General features: G+C 48.3%; 4 non-coding genes across 4 annotated transcripts; all 4 read right to left on the bottom strand.

The window, feature by feature from the left end:
• Positions 1-27: 27 nt before the first annotated feature.
• TRNAD-GUC (transfer RNA aspartic acid (anticodon GUC)) lies at positions 28-99 on the bottom strand. The gene has a single exon. It is a non-coding gene; the product is annotated as a tRNA-Asp (tRNA).
• Positions 100-4,207: 4,108 nt separating this feature from the next.
• On the bottom strand, positions 4,208-4,279 carry TRNAD-GUC (transfer RNA aspartic acid (anticodon GUC)). The gene has a single exon. It is a non-coding gene; the product is annotated as a tRNA-Asp (tRNA).
• A 5,780-nt stretch (positions 4,280-10,059) lies between these two features.
• Positions 10,060-10,131, bottom strand: TRNAD-GUC (transfer RNA aspartic acid (anticodon GUC)). Its single transcript has one exon. It is a non-coding gene; the product is annotated as a tRNA-Asp (tRNA).
• Positions 10,132-11,731: 1,600 nt separating this feature from the next.
• On the bottom strand, positions 11,732-11,803 carry TRNAD-GUC (transfer RNA aspartic acid (anticodon GUC)). The gene has a single exon. It is a non-coding gene; the product is annotated as a tRNA-Asp (tRNA).
• Between the last annotated feature and the right edge of the window lie 11,067 nt (positions 11,804-22,870).

The raw sequence follows: 22,870 nt of genomic DNA, 5'->3' as shown, positions 1-22,870 counted from the left end.
AGGCTGAGGAGAGAAAAAGAGGAAGCACTCCCCGTCGGGGAATCGAACCCCGGTCTCCCGCGTGACAGGCGGGGATACTCACCACTATACTAACGAGGAAGAAGGTGACCGCCGCGCCGATTGCGCTCCAGCCAAAGATGAGGTTTCCGCGACCGACCGGAAAGGAATGATCTATTTCATTGCGCCACTGAAATGGAAGGGTGAAGGAAAAAACACACATGTGGCAGCGGTTAATAGCAATTTGCATTGGATTTAGTCATTGACCTTTTTTTCTCAAAAGGAGGCGACATCTGGGAAAAAAAGGTGGCGGCAAAGATACGGCAGTCTTGGGACAGATGGGTCGACTCTTGGGATCTGTAGAAGTTTGGCCGTTTGCACGCCCTGAGACTTTCTGCCAAAAAGAAAAGGAAACTTCTGCAGATGATGGTGGATTCCCGTGCCATCTCATCACACTGGATTGCATGGATTTTTCAAGAAAGACTTCAAGCCTTCCTTTGGCTACTGGATCTTTGGTGACAAGATTGGCGCTTCTACAGATGATATCTTAAGTCATTTGAATGGCGAAGTCCATGGAAAGGAAACTGAAGTTGGACAAAATTAACCTTCTTTTCCCCAAAGGAAAAGTGGGTGTGGCGTGTCATTCCTAGGGACCAAGCTGTGTTTGGAAGGCGAAATGAAGGGAAAGATAGCCCGGCATTGTCGAGGTGACATGTGCGAGATGCTAGGAAGCCCGAAATGCTTTTTTGGTGTCAAACAGGAAGCTGTACTGCCATGGATGGGCTAGGTCAAAGTGGCAACGATGAAGAGGATCCTGGGAAAGAGTTCTAGAGAAAGCAAGGCTGAGGAGAGAAAAAGAGAAAGCACTCCCCGTCGGGGAATCGAACCCCGGTCTCCCGCGTGACAGGCGGGGATACTCACCACTATACTAATGAGGAAGAAGGTGACCAGCGCCGATTGCGCTCCAGCTGAAGATGAGGTTTCCGCGACCGACCGGAAAGGAATGATCTATTTCATTGCGCCACTGAAATGGAAGGGTGAAGGAAAAAACACACATGTGGCAGCGGTTAATAGCAAATTGCATTGGATTTAGTCATTGACCTTTTTTTCTCAAAAGGAGGCGACATCTGGGAAAAAAAGGTGGCGGCAAAGATACGGCAGTCTTGGGACAGATGGGTCGACTCTTGGGATCTGTAGAAGTTTGGCCGTTTGCACGCCCTGAGACTTTCTGCCAAAAAGAAAAGGAAACTTCTGCAGATGATGGTGGATTCCCGTGCCATCTCATCACACTGGATTGCATGGATTTTTCAAGAAAGACTTCAAGCCTTCCTTTGGCTACTGGATCTTTGGTGACAAGATTGGCGCTTCTACAGATGATATCTTGAGTCATTTGAATGGCGAAGTCCATGGAAAGGAAACTGAAGTTGGACAAAATTAACCTTCTTTTCCCCAAAGGAAAAGTGGGTGTGGCGTGTCATTCCTGGGGACGAAGCTGTGTTTGGAAGGCGAAATGAAGGTAAAGATAGCCCGGCATTGTCGAGGTGACATGTGCGAGATGCTAGGAAGCCTGAAATGCTTTTTTGGTGTCAAACAGGAAGCTGTACTGCCATGGATGGGCTAGGTCAAAGTGGCAACGATGAAGAGGATCCTGGGAAAAAGTTCCAGAGAAAGCAAGGCTGATGAAAGAAAAAGAGGAAGCACTCCCCGTCGGGGAATCGAACCCCGGTCTCCCGCGTGACAGGCGGAGATACTCACCACTATACTAATGAAGAAGAAGCTGACTGCCGCGCCGATTGCGCTCCAGCCGAAGATGAGGTTTCCGCGACCGACCGGAAAGGAATGATCTATTTCATTGCGCCACTGAAATGGAAGGGTGAAGGAATAAACACACATGTGGCAGCGGTTAATAGCAAATTGCATTGGATTTAGTCATTGACCTTTTTTTCTCAAAAGGAGGCGACATCTGGGAAAAAAAGGTGGCGGCAAAGATACGGCAGTCTTGGGACAGATGGGTCGACTCTTGGGATCTGTAGAAGTTTGGCCGTTTGCACGCCCTGAGACTTTCTGCCAAAAAGAAAAGGAAACTTCTGCAGATGATGGTGGATTCCCGTGCCATCTCATCACACTGGATTGCATGGATTTTTCAAGAAAGACTTCAAGCCTTCCTTTGGCTACTGGATCTTTGGTGACAAGATTGGCGCTTCTACAGATGATATCTTGAGTCATTTGAATGGCGAAGTCCATGGAAAGGAAACTGAAGTTGGACAAAATTAACCTTCTTTTCCCCAAAGGAAAAGTGGGTGTGGCGTGTCATTCCTGGGGACCAAGCTGTGTTTGGAAGGCGAAATGAAGGTAAAGATAGCCCGGCATTGTCGAGGTGACATGTGCGAGATGCTAGGAAGCCCGAAATGCTTTTTTGGTGTCAAACAGGAAGCTATACTGCCATGGATGGGCTAGGTCAAAGTGGCAACGATGAAGAGGATCCTGGGAAAGAGTTCCAGAGAAAGCAAGGCTGAGGAGAGAAAAAGAGGAAGCACTCCCCGTCGGGGAATCGAACCCAGGTTTCCCGCGTGACAGGCGGGGATACTCACCACTATACTAACGAGGAAGAAGCTGACCGCCGCGCCGATTGCGCTCCAGCCGAAGATGAGGTTTCCGCGACCGACCGGAAAGGAATGATCTATTTCATTGCGCCACTGAAATGGAAGGGTGAAGGAAAAAACACACATGTGGCAGCGGTTAATAGCAAATTGCATTGGATTTAGTCATTGACCTTTTTTTCTCAAAAGGAGGCGACATCTGGGAAAAAAAGGTGGCGGCAAAGATACGGCAGTCTTGGGACAGATGGGTCGACTCTTGGGATCTGTAGAAGTTTGGCCGTTTGCACGCCCTGAGACTTTCTGGCAAAAAGAAAAGGAAACTTCTGCAGATGATGGTGGATTCCCGTGCCATCTCATCACACTGGATTGCATGGATTTTTCAAGAAAGACTTCAAGCCTTCCTTTGGCTACTGGATCTTTGGTGACAAGATTGGCGCTTCTACAGATGATATCTTGAGTCATTTGAATGGCGAAGTCCATGGAAAGGAAACTGAAGTTGGACAAAATTAACCTTCTTTTCCCCAAAGGAAAAGTGGGTGTGGCGTGTCATTCCTGGGGACCAAGATGTGTTTGGAAGGCGAAATGAAGGTAAAGATAGCCCGGCATTGTCGAGGTGACATGTGCGAGATGCTAGGAAGCCCGAAATGCTATTTTGGTGTCAAACAGGAAGCTGTACTGCCATGGATGGGCTAGGTCAAAGTGGCAACGATGAAGAGGATCCTGGGAAAGAGTTCCAGAGAAAGCAAGGCTGAGGAGAGAAAAAGAGGAAGCACTCCCCGTCGAGGAATTGAACCACGGTCTCCCGCGTGACAGGCGGGGATACTCACCACTATACTAACGAGGAAGAAGGTGACCACCGCTCCGATTGCGCTCCAGCCGAAGATGAGGTTTCCGCGACCGACCGGAAAGGAATGATCTATTTCATTGCGCCACTGAAATGGAAGGGTGAAGGAAAAAACACACATGTGGCAGCGGTTAATAGCAAATTGCATTGGATTTAGTCATTGACCTTTTTTTTTTTCAAAAGGAGGCGACGTCTGGGAAAAAAAGGTGGCGGCAAAGATACGGCAGTCTTGGGACAGATGGGTCGACTCTTGGGATCTGTAGAAGTTTGGCCGTTTGCACGCCCTGAGACTTTCTGCCAAAAAGAAAAGGAAACTTCTGCAGATGATGGTGGATTCCCGTGCCATCTCATCACACTGGATTGCATGGATTTTTCAAGAAAGACTTCAAGCCTTCCTTTGGCTACTGGATCTTTGGTGACAAGATTGGCGCTTCTACAGATGATATCTTGAGTCATTTGAATGGCGAAGTCCATGGAAAGGAAACTGAAGTTGGACAAAATTAACCTTCTTTTCCCCAAAGGAAAAGTGGGTGTGGCGTGTCATTCCTGGGGACCAAGCTGTGTTTGGAAGGCGAAATGAAGGTAAAGATAGCCCGGCATTGTCGAGGTGACATGTGCGAGATGCTAGGAAGCCCGAAATGCTTTTTTGGTGTCAAACAGGAAGCTGTACTGCCATGGATGGGCTAGGTCAAAGTGGCAACGATGAAGAGGATCCTGGGAAAGAGTTCCAGAGAAAGCAAGGCTGAGGAGAGAAAAAGAGGAAGCACTCCCCGTCGGGGAATCGAACCCCGGTCTCCCGCGTGACAGGCGGGGATACTCACCACTATACTAACGAGGAAGAAGCTGACTGCCACGCCGATTGCGCTCCAGCCGAAGATGAGGTTTCCGTGACTGACCGGAAAGGAATGATCTATTTCATTGTGCCACTGAAATGGAAGGGTGAAGGAAAAAACACACACGTGGCAGCGGTTAATAGCAAATTGCATGGGATTTAGTCATTGACCTTTTTTTCTCAAAAGGAGGCGACATCTGGGAAAAAAAGGTGGCGGCAAAGATACGGCAGTCTTGGGACAGATGGTTCGACTCTTGGGATCTGTAGAAGTTTGGCCGTTTGCACGCCCTGAGACTTTCTGGCAAAAAGAAAAGGAAACTTCTGCAGATGATGGTGGATTCCCGTGCCATCTCATCACACTGGATTGCATGGATTTTTCAAGAAAGACTTCAAGCCTTCCTTTGGCTACTGGATCTTTGGTGACAAGATTGGCACTTCTACAGATGATATCTTGAGTCATTTAAATGGCGAAGTCCATGGAAAGGAAACTGAAGTTGGACAAAATTAACCTTCTTTTCCCCAAAGGAAAAGTGGGTGTGGCGTGTCATTCCTGGGGACCAAGCTGTGTTTGGAAGGCGAAATGAAGGGAAAGATAGCCCGGCATTGTCGAGGTGACATGTGCGAGATGCTAGGAAGCCCGAAATGCTTTTTTGGTGTCAAACAGGAAGCTGTACTGCCATGGATGGGCTAGGTCAAAGTGGCAACGATGAAGAGGATCCTGGGAAAGAGTTCCAGAGAAAGCAAGGCTGAGGAGAGAAAAAGAGGAAGCACTCCCCGTCGGGGAATCGAACCCCGGTCTCCCGCGTGACAGGCGGGGATACTCACAACTATACTAACGAGGAAGAAGCTGACTGCCACGCCGATTGCGCTCCAGCCGAAGATGAGGTTTCCGTGACTGACCGGAAAGGAATGATCTATTTCATTGTGCCACTGAAATGGAAGGGTGAAGGAAAAAACACACACGTGGCAGCGGTTAATAGCAAATTGCATGGGATTTAGTCATTGACCTTTTTTTCTCAAAAGGAGGCGACATCTGGGAAAAAAAGGTGGCGGCAAAGATACGGCAGTCTTGGGACAGATGGTTCGACTCTTGGGATCTGTAGAAGTTTGGCCGTTTGCACGCCCTGAGACTTTCTGGCAAAAAGAAAAGGAAACTTCTGCAGATGATGGTGGATTCCCGTGCCATCTCATCACACTGGATTGCATGGATTTTTCAAGAAAGACTTCAAGCCTTCCTTTGGCTACTGGATCTTTGGTGACAAGATTGGCGCTTCTACAGATGATATCTTGAGTCATTTGAATGGCGAAGTCCATGGAAAGGAAACTGAAGTTGGACAAAATTAACCTTCTTTTCCCCAAAGGAAAAGTGGGTGTGGAGTGTCATTCCTGGGGACGAAGCTGTGTTTGGAAGGCGAAATGAAGGTAAAGATAGCCCGGCATTGTCGAGGTGACATGTGCGACATGCTAGGAAGCCTAAAATGCTTTTTTGGTGTCAAACAGGAAGCTGTACTGCCATGGATGGGCTAGGTCAAAGTGGCAACGATGAAGAGGATCCTGGGAAAGAGTTCCAGAGAAAGCAAGGCTGAGGAAAGAAAAAGAGGAAGCACTCCCCGTCGGGGAATCGAACCCCGGTCTCCCGCGTGACAGGCGGAGATACTCACCACTATACTAATGAGGAAGAAGCTGACTGCCGCGCCGATTGCGCTCCAGCCGAAGATGAGGTTTCCGCGACCGACCAGAAAGGAATGATCTATTTCATTGCGCCACTGAAATGGAAGGGTGAAGGAAAAAACACACATGTGGCAGCGGTTAATAGCAAATTGCATTGGATTTAGTCATTGACCTTTTTTTCTCAAAAGGAGGCGACATCTGGGAAAAAAAGGTGGCGGCAAAGATACGGCAGTCTTGGGACAGATGGGTCGACTCTTGGGATCTGTAGAAGTTTGGCCGTTTGCACGCCCTGAGACTTTCTGCCAAAAAGAAAAGGAAACTTCTGCAGATGATGGTGGATTCCCGTGCCATCTCATCACACTGGATTGCATGGATTTTTCAAGAAAGACTTCAAGCCTTCCTTTGGCTACTGGATCTTTGTTGACAAGATTGGCACTTCTACAGATGATATCTTGAGTCATTTGAATGGCGAAGTCCATGGAAAGGAAACTGAAGTTGCACAAAATTAACCTTCTTTTCCCCAAAGGAAAAGTGGGTGTGGCGTGTCATTCCTGGGGACCAAGCTGTGTTTGGAAGGCGAAATGAAGGGAAAGATAGCCCGGCATTGTCGAGGTGACATGTGCGAGATGCTAGGAAGCCCGAAATGCTTTTTTGGTGTCAAACAGGAAGCTGTACTGCCATGGATGGGCTAGGTCAAAGTGGCAACGATGAAGAGGATCCTGGGAAAGAGTTCCAGAGAAAGCAAGGCTGAGGAGAGAAAAAGAGGAAGCACTCCCTGTCGGGGAATCGAACCCCGGTCTCCCGCGTGACAGGCGGGAATACTCACCACTATACTAACGAGGAAGAAGCTGACCGCCGCGCCGATTGCGCTCCAGCCGAAGATGAGGTTTCCGCGACCGACCGGAAAGGAATGATCTATTTCATTGCGCCACTGAAATGGAAGGGTGAAGGAAAAAACACACATGTGGCAGCGGTTAATACTAAATTGCATGGGATTTAGTCATTGACCTTTTTTTCTCAAAAGGAGGCGACATCTGGGAAAAAAAGGTGGCGGCAAAGATACGGCAGTCTTGGGACAGATGGGTCGACTCTTGGGATCTGTAGAAGTTTGGCCGTTTGCACGCCCTGAGACTTTCTGCCAAAAAGAAAAGGAAACTTCTGCAGATGATGGTGGATTCCCGTGCCATCTCATCACACTGGATTGCATGGATTTTTCAAGAAAGACTTCAAGCCTTCCTTTGGCTACTGGATCTTTGTTGACAAGATTGGCACTTCTACAGATGATATCTTGAGTCATTTGAATGGCGAAGTCCATGGAAAGGAAACTGAAGTTGCACAAAATTAACCTTCTTTTCCCCAAAGGAAAAGTGGGTGTGGCGTGTCATTCCTGGGGACCAAGCTGTGTTTGGAAGGCGAAATGAAGGGAAAGATAGCCCGGCATTGTCGAGGTGACATGTGCGAGATGCTAGGAAGCCCGAAATGCTTTTTTGGTGTCAAACAGGAAGCTGTACTGCCATGGATGGGCTAGGTCAAAGTGGCAACGATGAAGAGGATCCTGGGAAAGAGTTCCAGAGAAAGCAAGGCTGAGGAGAGAAAAAGAGGAAGCACTCCCCGTCGAGGAATCCAACCCCGGTCTCCCGCGTGACAGGCGGGGATACTCACCACTATACTCACGAGGAAGAAGCTGACCGCCGTGCCGATTGCGCTCCAGCCAAAGATGAGGTTTCCGTGACCGACCGGAAAGGAATGATGTATTTCATTGCGCCACTGAAATGGAAGGGTGAAGTTAAAAACACACATGTGGCAGCGGTTAATAGCAAATTGCATTGGATTTAGTCATTGACCTTTTTTTCTCAAAAGGAGGCGACATCTGGGAAAAAAAGGTGGCGGCAAAGATACGGCAGTCTTGGGACAGATGGGTCGACTCTTGGGATCTGTAAAAGTTTCGCCGTTTGCACGCCCTGAGACTTTCTGCCAAAAAGAAAAGGAAACTTCTGCAGATGATGGTGGATTCCCGTGCCATCTCATCACACTGGATTGCATGGATTTTTCAAGAAAGACTTCAAGCCTTCCTTTGGCTACTGGATCTTTGGTGACAAGATTGGCGCTTCTACAGATGATATCTTGAGTCATTTGAATGGCGAAGTCCATGGAAAGGAAACTGAAGTTGGACAAAATTAACCTTCTTTTCCCCAAAGGAAAAGTGGGTGTGGCGTGTCATTCCTGGGGACCAAGCTGTGTTTGGAAGGCGAAATGAAGGGAAAGATAGCCCGGCATTGTCGAGGTGACATGTGCGAGATGCTAGGAAGCCCGAAATGCTTTTTTGGTGTCAAACAGGAAGCTGTACTGCCATGGATGGGCTAGGTCAAAGTGGCAACGATGAAGAGGATCCTGGGAAAGAGTTCCAGAGAAAGCAAGGCTGAGGAGAGAAAAAGAGGAAGCACTCCCTGTCGGGGAATCGAACCCCGGTCTCCCGCGTGACAGGCGGGAATACTCACCACTATACTAACGAGGAAGAAGCTGACCGCCGCGCCGATTGCGCTCCAGCCGAAGATGAGGTTTCCGCGACCGACCGGAAAGGAAAGATCTATTTCATTGCGCCACTGAAATGGAAGGGTGAAGGAAAAAACACACATGTGGCAGCGGTTAATACTAAATTGCATGGGATTTAGTCATTGACCTTTTTTTCTCAAAAGGAGGCGACATCTGGGAAAAAAAGGTGGCGGCAAAGATACGGCAGTCTTGGGACAGATGGGTCGACTCTTGGGATCTGTAGAAGTTTGGCCGTTTGCACGCCCTGAGACTTTCTGCCAAAAAGAAAAGGAAACTTCTGCAGATGATGGTGGATTCCCGTGCCATCTCATCACACTGGATTGCATGGATTTTTCAAGAAAGACTTCAAGCCTTCCTTTGGCTACTGGATCTTTGTTGACAAGATTGGCACTTCTACAGATGATATCTTGAGTCATTTGAATGGCGAAGTCCATGGAAAGGAAACTGAAGTTGCACAAAATTAACCTTCTTTTCCCCAAAGGAAAAGTGGGTGTGGCGTGTCATTCCTGGAGACCAAGCTGTGTTTGGAAGGCGAAATGAAGGGAAAGATAGCCCGGCATTGTCGAGGTGACATGTGCGAGATGCTAGGAAGCCCGAAATGCTTTTTTGGTGTCAAACAGGAAGCTGTACTGCCATGGATGGGCTAGGTCAAAGTCTCAACGATGAAGAGGATCCTGGGAAAGAGTTCCAGAGAAAGCAAGGCTGAGGAGAGAAAAAGAGGAAGCACTCCCCGTCGAGGAATCCAACCCCGGTCTCCCGCGTGACAGGCGGGGATACTCACCACTATACTAACGAGGAAGAAGCTGACCGCCGTGCCGATTGCGCTCCAGCCAAAGATGAGGTTTCCGTGACCGACCGGAAAGGAATGATGTATTTCATTGCGCCACTGAAATGGAAGGGTGAAGGAAAAAACACACATGTGGCAGCGGTTAATAGCAAATTGCATTGGATTTAGTCATTGACCTTTTTTTCTCAAAAGGAGGCGACATCTGGGAAAAAAAGGTGGCGGCAAAGATACGGCAGTCTTGGGACAGATGGGTCGACTCTTGGGATCTGTAAAAGTTTGGCCGTTTGCACGCCCTGAGACTTTCTGCCAAAAAGAAAAGGAAACTTCTGCAGATGATGGTGGATTCCCGTGCCATCTCATCACACTGGATTGCATGGATTTTTCAAGAAAGACTTCAAGCCTTCCTTTGGCTACTGGATCTTTGGTGACAAGATTGGCGCTTCTACAGATGATATCTTGAGTCATTTGAATGGCGAAGTCCATGGAAAGGAAACTGAAGTTGGACAAAATTAACCTTCTTTTCCCCAAAGGAAAAGTGGGTGTGGCGTGTCATTCCTGGGGACCAAGCTGTGTTTGGAAGGCGAAATGAAGGGAAAGATAGCCCGGCATTGTCGAGGTGACATGTGCGAGATGCTAGGAAGCCCGAAATGCTTTTTTGGTGTCAAACAGGAAGCTGTACTGCCATGGATGGGCTAGGTCAAAGTGGCAACGATGAAGAGGATCCTGGGAAAGAGTTCCAGAGAAAGCAAGGCTGAGGAGAGAAAAAGAGGAAGCACTCCCCGTCGGGGAATCGAACCCCGGTCTCCCGCGTGACAGGCGGGGATACTCACCACTATACTAACGAGGAAGAAGGTGACCGCCGCGCCGATTGCGCTCCAGCCGAAGATGAGGTTTCCGCGACCGACCGGAAAGGAATGATCTATTTCATTGCGCCACTGAAATGGAAGGGTGAAGGAAAAAACACACATGTGGCAGCGGTTAATACTAAATTGCATGGGATTTAGTCATTGACCTTTTTTTCTCAAAAGGAGGCGACATCTGGGAAAAAAAGGTGGCGGCAAAGATACGGCAGTCTTGGGACAGATGGGTCAACTCTTGGGATCTGTAGAAGTTTGGCCGTTTGCACGCCCTGAGACTTTCTGCCAAAAAGAAAAGGAAACTTCTGCAGATGATGGTGGATTCCCGTGCCATCTCATCACACTGGATTGCATGGATTTTTCAAGAAAGACTTCAAGCCTTCCTTTGGCTACTGGATCTTTGGTGACAAGATTGGCGCTTCTACAGATGATATCTTGAGTCATTGGAATGGCGAAGTCCATGGAAAGGAAACTGAAGTTGGACAAAATTAACCTTCTTTTCCCCAAAGGAAAAGTGGGTGTGGCGTGTCATTCCTGGGGACCAAGCTGTGTTTGGAAGGCGAAATGAAGGGAAAGATAGCCCGGCATTGTCGAGGTGACATGTGCGAGATGCTAGGAAGCCCGAAATGCTTTTTTGGTGTCAAACAGGAAGCTGTACTGCCATGGATAGGCTAGGTCAAAGTGGCAACGATGAAGAGGATCCTGGGAAAGAGTTCCAGAGAAAGCAAGGCTGAGGAGAGAAAAAGAGGAAGCACTCCCTGTCGGGGAATCGAACCCCGGTCTCCCGCGTGACAGGCGGGGATACTCACCACTATACTAACGAGGAAGAAGCTGACCGCCGCCTAGATTGCGCTCCAGCCGAAGATGAAGTTTCCGCGACCGACCGGAAAGGAATGATCTATTTCATTGCGCCACTGAAATGGAAGGGTGAAGGAAAAAACACACATGTGGCAGCGGTTAATACTAAATTGCATGGGATTTAGTCATTGACCTTTTTTTCTCAAAAGGAGGCGACATCTGGGAAAAAAAGGTGGCGGCAAAGATACGGCAGTCTTGGGACAGATGGGTCGACTCTTGGGATCTGTAGAAGTTTGGCCGTTTGCACGCCCTGAGACTTTCTGCCAAAAAGAAAAGGAAACTTCTGCAGATGATGGTGGATTCCCGTGCCATCTCATCACACTGGATTGCATGGATTTTTCTAGAAAGACTTTAAGCCTTCCTTTGGCTACTGGATCTTTGGTGACAAGATTGGCGCTTCTACAGATGATATCTTGAGTCATTTGAATGGCGAAGTCCATGGAAAGGAAACTGAAGTTGGACAAAATTAACCTTCTTTTCCCCAAAGGAAAAGTGGGTGTGGCGTGTCATTCCTGGAGACCAAGCTGTGTTTGGAAGGCGAAATGAAGGGAAAGATAGCCCGGCATTGTCGAGGTGACATGTGCGAGATGCTAGGAAGCCCGAAATGCTTTTTTGGTGTCAAACAGGAAGCTGTACTGCCATGGATGGGCTAGGTCAAAGTGGCAACGATGAAGAGGATCCTGGGAAAGAGTTCCAGAGAAAGCAAGGCTGAGGAGAGAAAAAGAGGAAGCACTCCCCGTCGGGGAATCGAACCCCGGTCTCCCGCGTGACAGGCGGGGATACTCACCACTATACTAACGAGGAAGAAGGTGACCACCGCGCCGATTGCGCTCCAGCCGAAGATGAGGTTTCCGCGACCGACCGGAAAGGAATGATCTATTTCATTGCGCCACTGAAATGGAAGGGTGAAGGAAAAAACACACATGTGGCAGCGGTTAATACTAAATTGCATGGGATTTAGTCATTGACCTTTTTTTCTCAAAAGGAGGCGACATCTGGGAAAAAAAGGTGGCGGCAAAGATACGGCAGTCTTGGGACAGATGGGTCGACTCTTGGGATCTGTAGAAGTTTGGCCGTTTGCACGCCCTGAGACTTTCTGCCAAAAAGAAAAGGAAACTTCTGCAGATGATGGTGGATTCCCGTGCCATCTCATCACACTGGATTGCATGGATTTTTCAAGAAAGACTTCAAGCCTTCCTTTGGCTACTGGATCTTTGGTGACAAGATTGGCGCTTCTACAGATGATATCTTGAGTCATTTGAATGGCGAAGTCCATGGAAAGGAAACTGAAGTTGGACAAAATTAACCTTCTTTTCCCCAAAGGAAAAGTGGGTGTGGCGTGTCATTCCTGGGGACCAAGCTGTGTTTGGAAGGCGAAATGAAGGGAAAGATAGCCCGGCATTGTCGAGGTGACATGTGCGAGATGCTAGGAAGCCCGAAATGCTTTTTTGGTGTCAAACAGGAAGCTGTACTGCCATGGATGGGCTAGGTCAAAGTGGCAACGATGAAGAGGATCCTGGGAAAGAGTTCCAAAGAAAGCAAGCCTGAGGAGAGAAAAAGAGGAAGCACCCCCCTTCGGGGAATCGAACCCCGGTCTCCCGCGTGACAGGCGGGGATACTCACCACTATGCTAACGAGGAAGAAGCAGCCGCGCTGATTGCGCTCCAGCCAAAGATGACGTTTCCGCGACCGACCGGAAAGGAATGATCTATTTCATTGCGCCACTGAAATGGAAGGGTGAAGGAAAAAACACACATGTGGCAGCGGTTAATAGCAAATTACATGGGATTTAGTTATTGACCTTTTTTTCTCAAAAGGAGGCGACATCTGGGAAAAAAAGGTGGCGGCAAAGATACGGCAGTCTTGGGACAGATGGGTCGACTCTTGGGATCTGTAGAAGTTTTTCCGTTTGCACGCCCTGAGACTTTCTGCCAAAAAGAAAAGGAAACTTCTGCAGATGATGGTGGATTCCCGTGCCATCTCATCACACTGGATTGCATGGATTTTTCAAGAAAAACTTCAAGCCTTCCTTTGGCTACTGGATCTTTGGTGACAAGATTGGCGCTTCTACAGATGATATCTTGAGTCATTGGAATGGCGAAGTCCATGGAAAGGAAACTGAAGTTGGACAAAATTAACCTTCTTTTCCCCAAAGGAAAAGTGGGTGTGGCTTGTCATTCCTGGGGACCAAGCTGTGTTTGGAAGGCGAAATGAAGGGAAAGATAGCCCGGCATTGTCGAGGTGACATGTGCGAGATGCTAGGAAGCCCGAAATGCTTTTTTGGTGTCAAACAGGAAGCTGTACTGCCATGGATGGGCTAGGTCAAAGTGGCAACAATGAAGAGGATCCTGGGAAAGAGTTCCAGAGAAAGCAAGCCTGAGGAGAGAAAAAGAGGAAGCACTCCCCGTCGGGGAATCGAACCCCGGTCTCCCGCGTGACAAGCAGGGATACTCAACACTATACTAACGAGGAAGAAGCTGACTGCCGCGCCGATTGCGCTCCAGCCAAAGATGACGTTTCCGCGACCGACCGGAAAGGAATGATCTATTTCATTGCGCCACTGAAATGGAAGGGTGAAGGAAAAAACACACATGTGGCAGCGGTTAATAGCAAATTACATGGGATTTAGTTATTGACCTTTTTTTTCTCAAAAGGAGGCGACATCTGGGAAAAAAAGGTGGCGGCAAAGATACGGCAGTCTTGGGACAGATGGGTCGACTCTTGGGATCTGTAGAAGTTTGGCCGTTTGCACGCCCTGAGACTTTCTGCCAAAAAGAAAAGGAAACTTCTGCAGATGATGGTGGATTCCCGTGCCATCTCATCACACTGGATTGCATGGATTTTTCAAGAAAGACTTCAAGCCTTCCTTTGGCTACTGGATCTTTGGTGACAAGATTGGCGCTTCTATAGATGATATCTTGAGTCATTTGAATGGCGAAGTCCATGGAAAGGAAACTGAAGTTGGACAAAATTAACCTTCTTTTCCCCAAAGGAAAAGTGGGTGTGGCGCGTCATTCCTGGGGACTAAGCTGTGTTTGGAAGGCGAAATGAAGGGAAAAAAAGCCCGGCATTGTCGAGGTGACATGTTAGAGATGCTAGGAAGCCCGAAATGCTTTTTTGGTGTCAAACAGGAAGCTGTACTGCCATGGATGGGCTAGGTCAAAGTGGCAACGATGAAGAGGATCCTGGGAAAGAGTTCCAGAGAAAGCAAGGCTGAGGAGAGAAAAAGAGGAAGCACTCCCCGTCGGGGAATCGAACCCCGGTCTCCCGCGTGACAGGCGGGGATACTCACCACTATACTAACGAAGAAGAAGCTGACCGCTGTGCCGATTGCGCTCCAGCCAAAGATAAGGTTTCCGCGACCGACTGGAAAGGAATGATCTATTTCATTGCGCCACTGAAATGGAAGGATGAAGGAAAAAACACACATGTGGCAGCGGTTAATAGCAAATTGCATGGGATTTAGTCATTGACCTTTTTTTCTCAAAAGGAGGCGACATCTGGGAAAAAAAGGCGACGGCAAAGATACGGCAGTCTTGGGACAGATGGGTCGACTCTTGGGATCTGTAGAAGTTTGGCCGTTTGCACGCCCTGAGACTTTCTGCCAAAAAGAAAAGGAAACTTCTGCAGATGATGGTGGATTCCCGTGCCATCTCATCACACTGGATTGCATGGATTTTTCAAGAAAGACTTCAAGCCTTCCTTTGGCTACTGGATCTTTGGTGACAAGATTGTCGATTCTATAGATGATATCTTGAGTCATTTGAATGGCGAAGTCCATGGAAAGGAAACTGAAGTTGGACACAATTAACCTTCTTTTCCCCAAAGGAAAAGTGGGTGTGGCGCGTCATTCCTGGGGACTAAGCTGTGTTTGGATGGCGAAATGAAGGGAAAGAAAGCCCGGCATTGTCGAGGTGACATGTTAGAGATGCTAGGAAGCCCGAAATCCTTTTTTTGGTGTCAAACAGGAAGTTGTACTGCCATGGATGGGCTAGGTCAAAGTGGCAACGATGAAGAGGATCCTGGGAAAGAGTTCCAGAGAAAGCAAGGCTGAGGAGAGAAAAAGAGAAAGCACTCCCCGTCGGGGAATCGAACCCCGGTCTCCCACGTGACAGGCGGGGATACTCACCACTATACTAACGAGGAAGAAGCTGACTGCCACGCCGATTGCGCTCCAGCCAAAGATGACGTTTCCGCGACCGACCGGAAAGGAATGATCTATTTCATTGCGCCACTGAAATGGAAGGGTGAAGGAAAAAACACACATGTGGCAGCGGTTAATAGCAAATTACATGGGATTTAGTTATTGACCTTTTTTTCTCAAAAGGAGGCGACATCTGGGAAAAAAAGGTGGCGGCAAAGATACGGCAGTCTTGGGACAGATGGGTCGACTCTTGGGATCTGTAGAAGTTTTTCCGTTTGCACGCCCTGAGACTTTCTGCCAAAAAGAAAAGGAAACTTCTGCAGATGATGGTGGATTCCCGTGCCATCTCATCACACTGGATTGCATGGATTTTTCAAGAAAGACTTCAAGCCTTCCTTTGGCTACTGGATCTTTGGTGACAAGATTGGCGCTTCTACAGATGATATCTTGAGTCATTGGAATGGCGAAGTCCATGGAAAGGAAACTGAAGTTGGACAAAATTAACCTTCTTTTCCCCAAAGGAAAAGTGGGTGTGGCTTGTCATTCCTGGGGACCAAGCTGTGTTTGGAAGGCGAAATGAAGGGAAAGATAGCCCGGCATTGTCGAGGTGACATGTGCGAGATGCTAGGAAGCCCGAAATGCTTTTTTGGTGTCAAACAGGAAGCTGTACTGCCATGGATGGGCTAGGTCAAAGTGGCAACGATGAAGAGGATCCTGGGAAAGAGTTCCAGAGAAAGCAAGCCTGAGGAGAGAAAAAGAGGAAGCACTCCCCGTTGGGGAATCGAACCCCGGTCTCCCGCGTGACAGGCGGGGATACTCATCACTATACTAACGAGGAAGAAGCTGACTGCCGCGCCGATTGCGCTCCAGCCAAAGATGACGTTTCCGCGACCGACCGGAAAGGAATGATCTATTTCATTGCGCCACTGAAATGGAAGGGTGAAGGAAAAAACACACATGTGGCAGCGGTTAATAGCAAATTACATGGGATTTAGTTATTGACCTTTTTTTCTCAAAAGGAGGCGACATCTGGGAAAAAAAGGTGGCGGCAAAGATACGGCAGTCTTGGGACAGATGGGTCGACTCTTGGGATCTGTAGAAGTTTTTCCGTTTGCACGCCCTGAGACTTTCTGCCAAAAAGAAAAGGAAACTTCTGCAGATGATGGTGGATTCCCGTGCCATCTCATCACACTGGATTGCATGGATTTTTCAAGCAAGACTTCAAGCCTTCCTTTGGCTACTGGATCTTTGGTGACAAGATTGGCGCTTCTACAGATGATATCTTGAGTCATTTGAATGGCGAAGTCCATGGAAAGGAAACTGAAGTTGGACAAAATTAACCTTCTTTTCCCCAAAGGAAAAGTGGGTGTGGTGTGTCATTCCTGGGGACCAAGCTGTGTTTGGAAGGCGAAATGAAGGGAAAGATAGCCCGGCATTGTCGAGGTGACATGTGCGAGATGCTAGGAAGCCCAAAATGCTTTTTTGGTGTCAAACAGGAAGCTGTACTGCCATGGATGGGCTAGGTCAAAGTGGCAACGAAGAAGAGGATCCTGGGAAAGAGTTCCAGAGAAAGCAAGGCTGAGGAGAGAAAAAGAGGAAGCACTCCCCGTCGGGAAATCGAACCCCAGTCTCCCGCGTGACAGGCGGGGATACTCACCACTATACTAACGAGGAAGAAGCTGACCGCTGCGCCGATTGCGCTCCAGCCGAAGATGAGGTTTCCGTGACCGACCGGAAAGGAATGATCTATTTCATTGCGCCACTGAAATGGAAGGGTGAAGGAAAAAACACACATGTGGCAGCGGTTAATAGCAAATTACATGGGATTTAGTTATTGACCTTTTTTTCTCAAAAGGAGGCGACATCTGGGAAAAAAAGGTGGCGGCAAAGATACGGCAGTCTTGGGACAGATGGGTCGACTCTTGGGATCTGTAGAAGTTTTTCCGTTTGCACGCCCTGAGACTTTCTGCCAAAAAGAAAAGGAAACTTCTGCAGATGATGGTGGATTCCCGTGCCATCTCATCACACTGGATTGCATGGATTTTTCAAGCAAGACTTCAAGCCTTCCTTTGGCTACTGGATCTTTGGTGACAAGATTGGCGCTTCTACAGATGATATCTTGAGTCATTTGAATGGCGAAGTCCATGGAAAGGAAACTGAAGTTGGACAAAATTAACCTTCTTTTCCCCAAAGGAAAAGTGGGTGTGGTGTGTCATTCCTGGGGACCAAGCTGTGTTTGGAAGGCGAAATGAAGGGAAAGATAGCCCGGCATTGTCGAGGTGACATGTGCGAGATGCTAGGAAGCCCAAAATGCTTTTTTGGTGTCAAACAGGAAGCTGTACTGCCATGGATGGGCTAGGTCAAAGTGGCAACGAAGAAGAGGATCCTGGGAAAGAGTTCCAGAGAAAGCAAGGCTGAGGAGAGAAAAAGAGGAAGCACTCCCCGTCGGGAAATCGAACCCCAGTCTCCCGCGTGACAGGCGGGGATACTCACCACTATACTAACGAGGAAGAAGCTGACCGCTGCGCCGATTGCGCTCCAGCCGAAGATGAGGTTTCCGTGACCGACCGGAAAGGAATGATCTATTTCATTGCGCCACTGAAATGGAAGGGTGAAGGAAAAAACACACATGTGGCAGCGGTTAATAGCAAATTGCATGGGATTTAGTCATTGACCTTTTTTTCTCAAAAGGAGGCGACATCTGGGAAAAAAAGGTGGCGGCAAAGATACGGCAGTCTTGGGACAGATGGGTCGACTCTTGGGATCTGTAGAAGTTTGGCCGTTTGCACGCCCTGAGACTTTCTGCCAAAAAGAAAAGAAACTTCTGCAGATGATGGTGGATTCCCGTGCCATCTCATCACACTGGATTGCATGGATTTTTCAAGAAAGACTTCAAGCCTTCCTTTGGCTACTGGATCTTTGGTGACAAGATTGGCGCTTCTACAGATGATATCTTGAGTCATTTGAATGGCGAAGTCCATGGAAAGGAAACTGAAGTTGGACAAAATTAACCTTCTTTTCCCCAAAGGAAAAGTGGGTGTGGCGCGTCATTCCTGGGGACTAAGCTGTGTTTGGAAGGCGAAATGAAGGGAAAAAAAGCCCGGCATTGTCGAGGTGACATGTTAGAGATGCTAGGAAGCCCGAAATGCTTTTTTGGTGTCAAACAGGAAGCTGTACTGCCATGGATGGGCTAGGTCAAAGTGGCAACGATGAAGAGGATCCTGGGAAAGAGTTCCAGAGAAAGCAAGGCTGAGGAGAGAAAAAGAGGAAGCACTCCCCGTCGGGGAATCGAACCCTGGTCTCCCGCGTGACAGGCGGGGATACTCACCACTATACTAACGAAGAAGAAGCTGACCGCTGTGCCGATTGCGCTCCAGCCAAAGATGAGGTTTCCGCGACCGACTGGAAAGGAATGATCTATTTCATTGCGCCACTGAAATGGAAGGGTGAAGGAAAAAACACACATGTGGCAGCGGTTAATAGCAAATTGCATGGGATTTAGTCATTGACCTTTTTTTCTCAAAAGGAGGCGACATCTGGGAAAAAAAGGTGGCGTCAAAGATACGGCAGTCTTGGGACAGATGGGTCGACTCTTGGGATCTGTAGAAGTTTGGCCGTTTGCACGCCCTGAGACTTTCTGCCAAAAAGAAAAGGAAACTTCTGCAGATGATGGTGGATTCCCGTGCCATCTCATCACACTGGATTGCATGGATTTTTCAAGAAAGACTTCAAGCCTTCCTTTGGCTACTGGATCTTTGGTGACAAGATTGGCGCTTCTACAGATGATATCTTGAGTCATTTGAATGGCGAAGTCCATGGAAAGGAAACTGAAGTTGGACAAAATTAACCTTCTTTTCCCCAAAGGAAAAGTGGGTGTGGCGTGTCATTCCTGGGGACCAAGCTGTGTTTGGAAGGCGAAATGAAGGGAAAGATAGCCCGGCATTGTCGAGGTGACATGTGCGAGATGCTAGGAAGCGCGAAATGCTTTTTTGGTGTCAAACAGGAAGCTGTACTGCCATGGATGGGCTAGGTCAAAGTGGCAACGATGAAGAGGATCCTGGGAAAGAGTTTTAGAGAAAGCAAGGCTGAGGAGAGAAAAAGAGGAAGTACTCCCCGTCGGGGAAACAAACCCCGGTCTCCCGCGTGACAGGCGGGGATACTCACCACTATACTAACGAGGAAGAAGGTGACCTCCGCGCCGAATGCGCTCCAGCCGAAGATGAGGTTTCCGCGACCGACCGGAAAGGATTCATCTATTTCATTGCGCCACTGAAATGGAAGGGTGAAGGAAAAAACACACATGTGGCAGCGGTTAATAGCAAATTGCATTGGATTTAGTCATTGACCTTTTTTTCTCAAAAGGAGGCGACATCTGGGAAAAAAAGGTGGCGGCAAAGATACGGCAGTCTTGGGACAGATGGGTCGACTCTTTGGATCTGTAGAAGTTTGGCCGTTTGCACGCCCTGAGACTTTCTGCCAAAAAGAAAAGGAAACTTCTGCAGATGATGGTGGATTCCCGTGCCATCTCATCACACTGGATTGCATGGATTTTTCAAGAAAGACTTCAAGCCTTCCTTTGGCTACTGGATCTTTGGTGACAAGATTGGCGCTTCTACAGATGATATCTTGAGTCATTGGAATGGCGAAGTCCATGGAAAGGAAACTGAAGTTGGACAAAATTAACCTTCTTTTCCCCAAAGGAAAAGTGGGTGTGGCGTGTCATTCCTGGGGACCAAGCTGTGTTTGGAAGGCGAAATGAAGGGAAAGATAGCCCGGCATTGTCGAGGTGACATGTGCGAGATTCTAGGAAGCCCGAAATGCTTTTTTGGTGTCAAACAGGAAGCTGTACTGCCATGGATGGGCTAGGTCAAAGTGGCAACGATGAAGAGGATCCTGGGAAAGAGTTCCAGAGAAAGCAAGCCTGAGGAGAGAAAAAGAGGAAGCACTCCCCTTCGGGGAATCGAACCCCGGTCTCCCACATGACAGGCGGGGATACTCACCACTATACTAACGAGGAAGAAGCTGACTGCCGCGCCGATTGCGCTCCAGCCAAAGATGACGTTTCCGCGACCGACCGGAAAGGAATGATCTATTTCATTGCGCCACTGAAATGGAAGGGTGAAGGAAAAAACACACATGTGGCAGCGGTTAATAGCAAATTGCATTGGATTTAGTCATTGACCTTTTTTTCTCAAAAGGAGGCGACATCTGGGAAAAAAAGGTGGCGGCAAAGATACGGCAGTCTTGGGACAGATGGGTCGACTCTTGGGATCTGTAGAAGTTTGGCCGTTTGCACGCCCTGAGACTTTCTGCCAAAAAGAAAAGGAAACTTCTGCAGACGATGGTGGATTCCCGTGCCATCTCATCACACTGGATTGCATGGATTTTTCAAGAAAGACTTCAAGCCTTCCTTTGGCTACTGGATCTTTGGTGACAAGATTGGCGCTTCTACAGATGATATCTTGAGTCATTTGAATGGCGAAGTCCATGGAAAGGAAACTGAAGTTGGACAAAATTAACCTTCTTTTCCCCAAAGGAAAAGTGGGTGTGGCGTGTCATTCCTGGGGACCAAGCTGTGTTTGGAAGGCGAAATGAAGGGAAAGATAGCCCGGCATTGTCGAGGTGACATGTGCGAGATGCTAGGAAGCCCGAAATGCTTTTTTGGTGTCAAACAGGAAGCTGTACTGCCATGGATGGGCTAGGTCAAAGTGGCTGTAAGGGGCTTATGGAATAACTGTGTCATTTGTCTGATCTTCTGCTGCCATCTACTGCTGAAAGACTAAATTGCAGGGCAAATCTATTCACAAAAGAACCCCCCCTACAGCTCAGAGAAAGATGGTATGTTCCAGAGAGGAAAAGCGTGTGCATACAGGAAGCTGCAGGCAGAAGGGGGACACATGTCATGCTAGGAGGACCTGCTGCAGGCTGCTTTGCCCATTAAGGACTTTCCTTTGCTGAACAAGGACTCTGAGAGACTTCACTATTCCTGCCTTGTGTCAGCTTGTAAACAGAGGTATGTTGGAGTGTGAGTAGAGTGAGGGGCCATACAGCTCGGTCAAGCATTAAAGCAGCTTTGTGTGCTGGAAGACAAAGCAGGCCCTGCCTGGAAGATAAAGCAGGCCCCTGCCTGGAAGATTAATAAGGTGCACCTTGTTACTGACTTACTTTAAGAGAGGCCTCTCCTAGCCAATGTATACAGGTTCTAACTAAAGACACTAGAGGGGTAACTACCACTATTTGTTGTGCGCACTGTCATATTGAAGTTATATGTTTTGCTTAGCTACTGTATACTTATTTCTTACCTTCTCTCCCGTTCCCATTCCCTTCCCCTCCTTTCTTTATTAAACTGTTATATATTGTTATTCCGTGGCTCTGTGCAGTTACTGCGTATATCATCACCTGCTCCCCATTACATTTCTGGCGTAGTCGGCAGGATACGCAGTCTGTATTGATGCATGGAAGGACAGGGGAATGCTGTAGATGGGAATGCACTAGTGCAACCAGAAGGGGATGCACCAAGGCAACCAGATGGGGGAATACCAGTGAGACCTTTATCCCTGGGTGCAATGTTGACCCATATACCAAAATTTAAAGGAGATAATATACCTCTGCATGACTGGGCACAGCGTATGAAAGGCATGTTAAGGGTGGCAGGAGTAACTACAGAAAATCAAGGTGAAATATTGCTGATGGCCCTAGAGGGGCATGCTCAAGATACTGTATTGCTGCGTCCTGAGAGTGAAAGGAGGACACTGGAGCAGGTGGTGAAGATTCTTGAGAGAGTGTATGGTGGGAGACCTGAAACAGGTGATTTGCAGGCACAATTGTTTCATAGATTACAATGTGAGGAGGAAGGGTTGCCACAGTATGCCAATGCACTTCAGAGAATTATGAGGCGAATTCTTGCCGCAGAGCCAGAGCTAGCACAAACTCCCGGATATGCCGATCGCACCCTGCGAGATCAATTTCTTAGAGGACTATACAATCCACTGATTAAAAGTGCCCTCCGGGAACGAATCAGAGTAGAGAAAAAACTGACTTTCCAAGAGATATTAGAAGAGGCAGTCTCATGCACGCAGGCTGAAGACCATGACCTACCGAATAGATGGAGTGAGGTCTGGACGCATAGGGTAGTCCCGAGTGAGGGGCCCAGAGAGCCAAGTCGGCTGGAAAAACAAGTAGATCTTCTGCAAGAGGCTGTATTAGCCCTTCAAGAGCAGCTGAAGCTTATGCAATTACAAGCCAGAACGCCAATGACTGAAGTGGTAGCAACAAGACCAGCGTCCGCGCAGCCAAACACTCGCATAGCATCAGAGCAAGAAAAGAGAGACCGGTTTGATCAAAGGCGACAGAGACCCGCTAGAGAATATCAGTGTTGGGACTGTAGAAGGTGGGGCCACATGGCAAGTCGCTGCCCTGAGAAGAGGGGACCCCAGGGGACTCCGACGTTAAACTAGAACCTCCCTCCATAGTTGGGCGTATGGCGGGAGGACAAACGGACAGTATGGGAGATAAATGCCCTGAAGATATAGTTGCAAACACTCCAACGATTACGGCTAAATTTGAAGGGAAGAAAGTGAGATGCCTGCTAGATACGGGGTCTCAGGTGACCACGATGCCAGAACAATTCTTCTATCAACACTTTGGACGGACCATGTCCATTGACAAGAGAGCCCATATCAAGCTGATGGCCGCTAACAATCTACCTATTCCAGTAGTGGGAGTCG

Source organism: Leptodactylus fuscus, chromosome 7 (genome assembly GCF_031893055.1).
Source record: "Leptodactylus fuscus isolate aLepFus1 chromosome 7, aLepFus1.hap2, whole genome shotgun sequence".
Lineage (NCBI taxonomy): Eukaryota > Metazoa > Chordata > Amphibia > Anura > Leptodactylidae > Leptodactylus > Leptodactylus fuscus.
Note: the sequence above shows the minus strand (reverse complement) of the source record. Positions and strands in the feature narration are given on the sequence as shown.